Source organism: Neoarius graeffei, chromosome 13 (assembly GCF_027579695.1).
Source record: "Neoarius graeffei isolate fNeoGra1 chromosome 13, fNeoGra1.pri, whole genome shotgun sequence".
NCBI lineage: Eukaryota > Metazoa > Chordata > Actinopteri > Siluriformes > Ariidae > Neoarius > Neoarius graeffei.
The window spans coordinates 54,740,853-54,751,891 of record NC_083581.1 but is presented as its reverse complement, the minus strand read 5'-3'; the positions used below and the strand labels follow the sequence as shown (position 1 = coordinate 54,751,891).

The window sequence follows — 11,039 nt, the reverse complement described above, 5'->3', positions numbered from 1 at the left end:
AAACAGACTTAAAAACTCCTTTGTCCCTCACGCCATCAGACTGTACAACTCCTCTCTGGGGGGGGGGTTAACAGGAAATCAGAGGACGGGAAGGAGCAATAGCCTAGCCTGACAAAAAGCAATACTGGACAATGTGCAATATAAATGTGCAATACCTCTCCTGCTGGACTTTTTTTTTATATTTTATTTTTTATATTTGCATATGTTAATACTTAATTTATCTAGAAGCTTTCTTTATTTTCTATTCTCTGTTTATCCTGTAATGATGCTGCTGGAATTTTAAGTTCCCTGAGGGAACCCTCCCAAAGGGATCAATAAAGTTCATTCTATCTATCTATCTATCTATCTATCTATCTATCTATCTATCTATAGGGGCGGCACGGTGGTGTAGTGTTTAGCACGGTTGCCTCACAGCAAGAAGGTTCTGGGTTTGAGCCCAGTGGCCGGAGGGGAAGGGGCAGTAGCCTAGCCGGACAAAAAGCAATACTGGACAATGTGCAATACCTCTCCTGCTGGACTTTTTTTTATATTTGCATATGTTAATACTTAATTCATCTAGAAGTTTTCTTTATTTTCTATTCTCTGTTTATCCTGTAATGATGCTGCTGGAATTTTAATTTCCCTGAGGGAACCCTCCCAAAGGGATCAATAAAGTTCATTCGTTCTATCTATCTATCTATCTATCTATCTATCTATCTATCTATCTATCTATCTATTGAGGTATTTCACTCACGTGACCAAGTCATGTGACGCTGCCATTTTGGACGGCACAGCTCGAATCAGTTTGAATGCGAGGAAGGCGACAAACGAAAAACATAAAAGAAAAAGGAGCGAGATGCAGAAAACACCTTCACTATCCAGCGACGTAGGGCATTTACAGGGCGAGCAGAGATAGAGGTATTTGCAAAAATTGAGGTTAGCAGGCTTAGAGAACGTCGTTTACCTGCTTCCATCAGGATTGCTCACTGACGTACGGAAGTACACGAAGCCCTCGTCTTTACCTGACTTCAGCCCACATGATCTGTATACCTATGTCGTTAAAAACCCATCGCCATACACAGGTATTGATCTGAAAGCGTATACGAGTTTGGATGCCTACAAATATTTTGTGTCAGGCTGGGTAACATGCCTACATCAGCGGGTCGTCCCTGGAGCCGGTGGTCGCCATCTGATTACAGCTAAGGTTTGTTCACATTTTCATTTACTTTCGGTCCTCAGGATAAACAAAATGTTATTAAATGTCATTGAAATAACTTCTTAGTCTGTTGAGACATGGCCCGTTATAAATTTGCTGTTACCAGGCAATGACTAAGAACTGTATTATTAGGGTCGGTGTCTGTGTTGTAGCAGTGTACTAGCAACTAGCTGTTAGCACTAGCTAATGTCAACAACATCGTAGCTGGTATGTTACTGTAGCAATATTTACGTTCAGTCATTTGGATGACTGTTAAAACCTTTCAGTCTCAAGTTTTTCCTTTACTGGATTTACTAGTTTACTGAGCTAGCGCGCTCGGCCAAGCCGGGAGCCATCGCGCCCTCTCCGGCCGAGCCGGGAGCCATCGCGCGCTCACCGGCCGAGCCGGGAGCCATCGCGCGCTCTCCGGCCGAGCCGGGAGCCATCGCGCGCTCTCCGGCCGAGCCGGGAGACATCGCGCGCTCTCCGGCCGAGCCGGGAGCCATCGCGCGCTCGCCGGCCGAGCCGGGAGCCATCGCGCGCTCGCCGGCCGAGCCGGGAGCCATCGCGCGCTCGCCGGCCGAGCCGGGAGCCATCGCGCGCTAGCTCAGTAAACTAGTAAATCCAGTAAAGGAAAAACTTGAGACTGAAAGGTTTTAACAGTCATCCAAATGACTGAACGTAAATATTGCTACAGTAACATACTAGCTACTGTTGTTGACATTAGCTAGCTTGCCGTCCAAAATGGTGGACACCGGGGCATCACGTGACCCTGTGACGTCAGGTGAAATACCTCAATAGGGGCGGCATGGTGGTGTAGTGGTTAGCATGGTCACCTCACAGCAAGAAGGTCCTGGGTTCGAGCCTTTCTGTGTGGAGTTTGCATGTTCTCCCCGTGTCTGCGTGGGTTTCCTCTGGGTGCTCCGGTTTCCCCACAATCCAAAGACATGCGGTTAGGTTAACATGAGGCGGCCTTGGGCTAAAATGCCCACGAACAAGGCACCTAACCCCCAGTGGCTGTCCACTGCTCTGTGTGTGTGTGTTCACTGCTTCAGATGGGTTAAATGCAAAGAGGAATTTCACAAGTGTGTGATGAATAAAATTGTGCTTTCTTTTCAGTGTTGTTATGATTTATGCTTAGAAAGAACTGGAATCTTAGGACTAGTCAGAAGTTCAGAAATTACAAAAAAACAAACAAACCCCACCTCTCATATAAATAGCTTAGAAGGTTTAAGAAGCCCTTCAAACAGAAGGGCTTCTTAAATCCTGGGGGAAAAAAAAATCTGTTAAGGTAAATGCACCTTTCATTTGGCGTTTGGGTGATTCGAGACCCGGGAAAAGAGAAAAAAAAAGGAAAAAAAAAAAAAAGTCACGCCTGAGCACTACAGCAGCCAGCGAGCAAGAACGAGACCAGATTTACATATTTGCCCCGAGGGTTTAAATGCGTGGGTGAACTCCAGGTGAAGTGTGACTTACCACGACGGCTCGGCAGTCTCAGGATTAACGCGAAGGATTCTTCAGTGCCGTGTTGTCCTGCGCCTTCAACACCAGCATTCCTGCAGCAGGTAAGTTTCATTCCTCTTCTGCATGCAGCTGCTCGGAGCGCGCGCTCACTGGACACATCTGGAAGGTGCAAAGGTAGTGCTTTTGTTTATCGCTTAATAATGCATATTAAACAAACAACTTAGCCTGGATGAATCATGCGCTAGAAGTTTCGATTGTGTAAGTAAGTAGCATGCATGGAAACTGGAATTACTAAAGACTTTGTTCTCTCTCTCTCTCTCTCTCTCTCTCCATATTTGAACTGCATTTATTTATTTCCAAGATCTCTATAAACATCGAATACATTCTTCTTTCGATTAAAAACTCATAGTTAGGTTTATTTCAGAGCTTCTGTTTAGTCATGTTTCACTATGCGGCTGTTACATCACACACACACACACACACACACACATGGCCCAGTATTTACTAGTAATAATAACGTCATTATTGTTTAAGATCAAAGTTGAATGATTGCTGTGAGTTTGGGGAGTGGGTGTTGTTTTTTTTTTGTGAATATTCAGTACTGAAACGGAATACTTATTCCTAAGGAACTTTTTCAGAGCACACAGGAAGCGTGTTTGGAGATAATCATCGCCTTTCTGCTCCGATCCATAACCTCAGCGAGCACACTGCGTGCCAGTTTGGCTTCACGATTATTCGTAGCGGGGCGGCACGGTGGTGTAGTGGTTAGCGCTGTCGCCTCACAGCAAGAAGGTCCGGGTTCGAGCCCCGGGGCCGGCGAGGGCCCTTCTGTGCGGAGTTTGCATGTTGTCCGCGTGGGTTTCCCACTCTTAAAACGAATGTGTTGGAAATCACCACATCTTTTGTGCAAGTTAATTTCAACAAGAGTTGTGTTATATTTCAGAAATGTTTAACACCAAAATTGCACAAATAACAAATAATGTGTTAAAATGAACAAAAGTTATGTTGTCCCAATCTGGACATAGAGATGTGTTAAAAAACAACGCAAGTTGTGTTATTTTCAACACGTGTTTTAAGAGTGCGGGTGCTCCGGTTTCCCCCACAGTCCAAAGACATGCAGGTTAGGTTAACTGGTGACTCTAAATTGACCGTAGGTGTGAATGTGAGTGTGAATGGTTGTCTGTGTCTATGTGTCAGCCCTGTGATGACCTGGCGACTTGTCCAGGGTGTACCCTGCCTTTCGCCCGTAGTCAGCTGGGATAGGCTCCAGCTTGCCTGCGACCCTGTAGAACAGGATAAAGCGGCTACAGATGATGAGATGAGATGAGATTATTCATAGTGCACACACACACACACTGAGAGCCGGAGAGGAGGAGAGGAGAGGAGGAGAGGAGAGGAGAGCCGGAGAGCAGGAGAGGAGAGGAGGAGAGGAGAGCCGGAGAGCGCCATCACACTGAAACTCATCCGGACAGGGAGTGAGAATGTGGGCGCGCGCGCACATCGGAGTGATTTTCTGCGGGTTTATATTTCAGTCCTGCTCTCACGCGCGACAGGATGAGGCTCGCGCGAAGTGGTGCTTTGGTCACGGCGCGCGCGAACATTCCACAGGCCCTCGCGCAGTAATGACGTGACTGACTGACTGACTGACTGACTGACTGACGTACACTACTGTTCAAAAGTTTGGGGTCACCCAGACAATTTTGTGTTTTCCATGAAAAGTCACACTTTTATTTACCACCATAAGTTGTAAAATGAATAGAAAATATAGTCAAGACATTTTTCTGGCCATTTTGAGCATTTAATCGACCCCACAAATGTGATGCTCCAGAAACTCAATCTGCTCAAAGGAAGGTCAGTTTTATAGCTTCTCTAAAGAGCTCAACTGTTTTCAGCTGTGCTAACATGATTGTACAAGGGTTTTCTAATCATCCATTAGCCTTCTGAGGCAATGAGCAAACACATTGTACCATTAGAACACTGGAGTGAGAGTTGCTGGAAATGGGCCTCTATACACCTATGGAGATATTGCACCAAAAACCAGACATTTGCAGCTAGAATAGTCATTTACCACATTAGCAATGTATAGAGTGCATTTCTGATTAGTTTAAAGTGATCTTCATTGAAAAGAACAGTGCTTTTCTTTCAAAAATAAGGACATTTCAAAGTGACCCCAAACTTTTGAACGGTAGTGTACTTGTGACTGTGTAGAAAACAAACCACTGGATAAAGAACCTCCATAATGATACAAATTAACTATTTTAAAAATGATTATGATTTATATCAAGACTGCAGATATAAACACAAAAATAATGGTGCTGGAAGAACCGCTTATTAATTCGAAAATGTCCAAGGACAGAGTTTTTCAAAAAAAAAACTCGAAGGGCACTCAGAAGAGCTCATACTCCCTCCAAGCCACATAGTATCAACACCAAAACCAAATCACTCGACCCTAGGATAATCCTAAAGCTGTACACCAAATTACATCAAAATCCATTCACTACTTTTTGAGTTACACACCGTTCAAAAGTTTGGGGTCACTTTGAAATGTCCTTATTTTTGAAAGGAAAGCGCTGTTCTTTTCAATGAAGATCACTTTAAACTAATCAGAAATCCACTCTATACATTGCTAATGTGGTAAATGACTATTCTAGCTGCAAATGTCTGGTTTTTGGTGCAATATCTCCATAGGTGTATAGAGGCCCATTTCCAGCAACTCTCACTCCAGTGTTCTAATGGTACAATGTGTTTGCTCATTGCCTCAGAAGGCTAATGGATGATTAGAAAACCCTTGTACAATCATGTTAGCACAGCTGAAAACAGTTGAGCTCTTTAGAGAAGCTATAAAACTGACCTTCCTTTGAGCAGATTGAGTTTCTGGAGTATCACATTTGTGGGGTCGATTAAATGCTCAAAATGGCCAGAAAAATGTCTTGACTATATTTTCTATTCATTTTACAACTTATGGTGGGAAATAAAAGTGTGACTTTTCATAGAAAACACAAAATTGTCTGGGTGACCCCAAACTTTTGAACGGTAGTGTACATTGGGAAAAGACAAAAAAATATATCCTGGATCTGCATACATATCTGGATTTGTATCTAAATCTAATCAATTATTCCTTGGCCCATGATCTACCTTTCCTCAAAATGTCGTTAAAATCTGTTCAGTACTTTTTGAGTTATGTTAGGAAGAGGCAAACAAATGGAGGCGAAAGCGTAACCTCGTCCAACAAAGTTAGCGGAGGCAATGAAGTACGCAGGTGGGATAAGCAATGGTGATTGGTGATTGGGAACGATGGTGGTCAGTGATTACTAGAAGGGCACTCAGTCCATAACTCTGCCAAGCCACATAGTATCAACCTCAAAATCAAATCACTCGACCCTAGGATAATCCTAAAGCTGTACACCAAATTACATCAAAATCCATTCACTACTTTTTGAGTTACATTGGGAAAAGACAAAACAAATATATCCTGGATCTGCATACATATCTGGATTTGTATCTAAATCTAATCAATTATTCCTTGGCCCATGGTCCACCTTTCCTCAAAATTTCATTAAAATCTGTTCAGTACTTTTTGAGTTTTGTTAGGAAGAGGCAAGCAAATGGAGGCGAAAGCGTAACCTCGTCCAACAAAGTTAGCGGAGGCAATGAAGTATGCAGGTGGGACAAGCATTGGTGATTGGTGATTGGTTGTTGGGAACGATGGTGGTCAGTCACTACGTTTACATGCACATAGAGAGAATCGAATTTCTGCCGTTGCTCGACTGAAATCGAAGTTCAAAATGCCATGTATACACCTTAATTCGGCTGAAATTGAACCTAACTTGATTTCTCGGAATCGAGCTACACGACCTAGTTTATGCGATTTCTGCCGAGCTACTTTGTGCATGTATACCCTATCGAGCTAGTTGTCGAGCTACTTCCGGAAGTGGCGAGTGACGAGACCACAAGCGGGAAACACAACAGCCTCGGTCGGCATGACAACAGTAGTAGCGAGCAGCAGAAGAGGTCAGGAGGAACAAACGAAGAAGAGAAAATGGCGATGTAGAGCTCTCTGAAGTGTGGGTGGAGCACAGAGGACGGCAGGACAAAGCTTCTGGTACTAGTAGGCTTTTTATTGTCAGACTTTTCAGTTTAACAGCCTACTTTTATTCTTGAGAGAAAAACACACACACACGCGCGCGGCTGTGTTCTAGTCCCGGGATGAGCTGGCCCCTCTGCTCTCCCTCTGCCTCCTTAAATAGGGCGCGGTTACTGGGAAGACACACAAACACAGGTTAATTACCGTCAGGTGTAGTGATTCTGCCACTCACCTTCCCTGGCTCCGCCCTCCTGTCACAGACCGGCGCTTGACCACGCCCCCACTGCCACAGGCAAGCAGAAACGTGCACTTCTGGAGCAATGAGGAGACAGAGTTCATGCTCATTCAGCTTAAGGAGTTGAATATATTAAAATTCATGGACGGGAGAAAAACGCGCAATGGAGAACATGGAACTGATAACTTTGTTTACACTCTTGAATAGCTCTTCTTCATGACGACAACCGGAAGTGTACCAACACGATGGGGCGTGTTGCGCCACCTGTGGCTCGGGTGCACAATGCACCTCACACAATAACCCGATTTCAGTTGTGTGCATGTACGATTGGATTTCTCTGGCACCCTGCTGGGACCTTCAGCTCGATTACCGACAGCAGCTCGATTTGGATGTGCATGTAAACGTAGTCAGTGATTACTAGAAGGGCACTCAGTCCATAACTCTGCCAAGCCACATAGTATCAACACCAAAACCAAATCACTCGACCTTAGGATAATCCTAAAGCTGTACACCAAATTACATCAAAATCCATTCACTACTTTTTGAGTTACATTGGGAAAAGACAAAACAAATATATCCTGGATCTACATACATATCTGGGTCCTGGATCCACATATATATCTTGATTTGTATCTATATCTAATCAATTTTTCCTTGGCCCATGGTCCACCTTTCCTCAAAATGTCGTTAAAATCTGTTCAGTACTTTTTGAGTTATGTTAGGACGAGGCAAACAAATGGAAGCGAAAGCGTAACCTCGTCCAACAAAGTTGGCGGAGGTAATGAAGTGCACAGGTGGGACAAACAGTGGTGATTGGTTGTTGGAAACAATGGTGGTAAGTGATTAGTCATTGGCAACAATGGGGATCAGGGATTGGTTGTTGAGAACAATCCTAGGCAAATCAACGTGGCCAGAGTTGGCAAAACAATGAATTAATTTGTGGCCTTTGTAAACCTTGACCATCAAGAGTTGCCATTGCAAATCAGCTTTTAACAAACATCGCTTGTTTGAGGTATGATTGATATGTGGCCTATCTCTAAATAAACTTTGGTGAAACCATCCCCCCAAAAGTACACCACAACCTAAAACTATGTAGTTTAACTCAACCAAGTAGCCAGCAAGTTTTATTTTCAAGGCTAGTAGCATCTGAAACATACAGATAGAAAATTTTACTCTGTAGTGTTTGTCAATCAACAAACACAGAAATAAATTAATTCTTTCATTCATTCACATTCAGTTACTGGTCAGTGTTACAGTGGATCTAGGCACGAGGCAGGAATACACCCTGGATGTGATGACAGTCCATTGGAGGGCATAATGTACACACACGTTTGCACAAATATTCATTCCTAGAGGTTATTAAGAGCAGCCAATCAACTTACTAGGATGCTTTTGAGAAATGGGAGGACCTGATTAGGTAGTAGTATCATTATTCCGGCCAGTGAAGAAGATTTTCAGTATTAAACTGTGTTTTTGGAAATCCACATGCCTACAGAGATTTCCTGTTGTAACGCATCAAACACAGCCTGAGTAATTACCTGAAAAGTTGAATGTGTTGTGCTAAATGAGGCTGAATACAACATCTTACTCCTAGGCTAGTGCTATAGCCTCTCCACCACTGGAGTCTGATGCCACTAGTCTAATGCTGTGTTCACACTTATACCGGTACGAAAGTGGTATAATTGTATCGATACAAAGTATACCGGTACAGTTTAGTGCATCTGTCCACACTAGCGAGAAATGTTTGCGGTTTTCTTTCACGGTAGTTGAAATGTGCGTGTGCGACATGTTTCCGTGGTTACCGAGTAACTTCCTTCCGAGAATATATGGCATCCGTTATTTCGAGATCTCGAGGAAACAAAACAATTATTTCATGATCTCAGCTGGATCACTGTATCTCCGTTGGTAGAGACGAAGCCGGGCCAGTCTTCTGCGGAGGTGCCGCGGACTAATTTTGAAATTATCCCGTATTAAAAGACTTAATGCAATCTCTCCCTGTGTCAACCCCTGATCAAAATATTGCCTTATTAGGTGATCGATTATTCCAGACATTCTAATGACCAAAGTTGCGTCTATACAGAATGTGAAATAGCCCCAAAGTCAGCATATCACAAGTCTCTTGGCGCACCTGAATGAACCATTTCTCAGCTGTTTACTCGAGATCATGAAGTAATTGTTTTGTTTTCTCGAGATCACGGAATAATTGTTTTGTTTTCTCGAGATCTCGAAATAACGGTTTTGTTTTCTCGAGATCTCGAATTAGTTGTGTTGTTTTCTCGAGATCCTGAATTAATTATGTCGTTATCTCGGGATAACAAGGTGAATAAAAAAAAAGGATTACATGAAGGGCCTCTCTCGGCTTCCGTACGGATGAAACAACGTGTGTGTGCTTTTTGTTGTCAATGTACAGTCTGTATTTCTGGTGGTCATTTATTCAGTCGAATCGTATAAAACGCGCGAGGCAGTTGAGAAAGAAACAAAGAAAACGAATCTCCGTTCTTCACTATTTTATTCAGCGAAGACATCGATTGAGGTGTGTGACTTTGCGCATGCGCATTATATTTGTATCGATACAGAACCGCTTCATCTGTCCACACTACGCGAAGCGCTACAGTACCGATACTGTACCGGTACGAAATCCATACATTTGTGGGTTTCGTACCGATACAGTTATACCGCTACAGTACCGGTATAGTTGCTAGTGTGGACAGGTGTTGCGATACGAAAGTAGTTTCGTATCGGTACAAAATCCCTAGTGTGGACAGGGTAAAAGAAAAAGCCCCTTTGTTACTGCCTATTCTTATCCTAGGTGTGATTTAAAGAAGTGTAATAACTTAATATGAACAAATAAAACGGGTAAGATATTAGAACGTACTATGTTTTGGGAACGCTTATATACAATTATATTGGTGTACCTAAGGTGAACCTTTTTGAATAGGATCATTTTGATCCAGTTAGTGTAATGCAACAGAATTTTGACAGTCATACAGAACACAAAGGTTCTTTCCCTTTAATTCTCTATTTCTCATATATTTCTCTCACTTTCTGTTGCTCCGTCTCTCTCAGTCTCTCACGTGCATGTGTGTGCTCACACACACCCCCACACCCACACACACGTTTACAGAAAACCCCCTCCCATTAGCTTTAGTCCCTAATCTCCTTGCTCAGGCTTTCACCTTTGATGTAGCCTTTCTTTGTATTCTCACATTCAGTCTCATTCATTCACTTATTCACCTTCACAGACACTCCCTTGGTGTGGCCTGCATTGTGTGTGTGTGTGTACCCCGTAGTGCATGTGTGTGTTTATGGAACCACATAAAGAAGTCCTACGGTAAACATCATAACTCAGGATACAGAGGGACGTAACGAGGTACATCTGCTCAAGCTGTGTGTGTTCAAGTGAACACAAATGATTAGTGTGTCAGTGTACATTGCCTTTATATACAAGATGCACCTGGATACCTTGTGTTGCCTATTGCAACTGTGTATGGGGCTTTATTCACCTCTTAATCATCATTATTAATAATTCAGGAGCTGCAGTGAATAATTCAGTCACTAAGACAAATAGGTATTGAAGAGAATGTGGAGAGGAATGTACATCCAGAGGCGCGGGGGTTAAGTTATTGTGTTTGTGTTTGCACAGCTTTGCTCCTGTTTGAAAGGAAAGGCAGCCAAAGAGAATGTGTGATCGACAGAGGAGAAAGGATAACTTGAACCTCCGCTATCACATACCCGATGTGACACCATACCAGGGTGGCAGGGCCATCAGTCCAGTTGTTTAGAAGGAGCCCGATTGTATTTACAAGATAGTATGATTGTCATTCGGTTTTGTAGCAAAGCAACACCACCAAACTCTTTTGAGAGGCCTTTGGATAAGCAACTGTTAATACTGTCATTTGTTATTCATGTCCTCGGGTGGTAGACAGGTCTGTCTGCCAGCTAACATACATGAATAATGTATGTTTTAAGAAGGTATCTTTATGTAGTGTTTTTTTTAAAGAAGTCAGGGTGATATAAGGATAGCTTCACCTCAGCTCAGCAAATCATTACCATGAACATTCCTAGAGGGGATATGCATCATC

General features: G+C 43.1%; 1 protein-coding gene across 4 annotated transcripts in view; it reads left to right on the top strand.

Annotated features, from left to right (window-relative positions):
* Nucleotides 1-2,557: 2,557 nt before the first annotated feature.
* Nucleotides 2,558-11,039, top strand: part of dnmt3bb.1 (DNA (cytosine-5-)-methyltransferase 3 beta, duplicate b.1) — a 129,789-nt gene continuing 121,307 nt past the window's right edge. Inside the window, exon 1 of one of the 4 annotated variants that reach the window (XM_060938054.1) lies at nucleotides 2,558-2,739. The gene's annotated coding sequence lies outside the window, so the exon portion shown is untranslated. The remainder of the gene's footprint in view (nucleotides 2,740-11,039) is intronic. The other 3 variants (XM_060938052.1, XM_060938053.1, XM_060938051.1) reach the window with 3 other exon arrangements.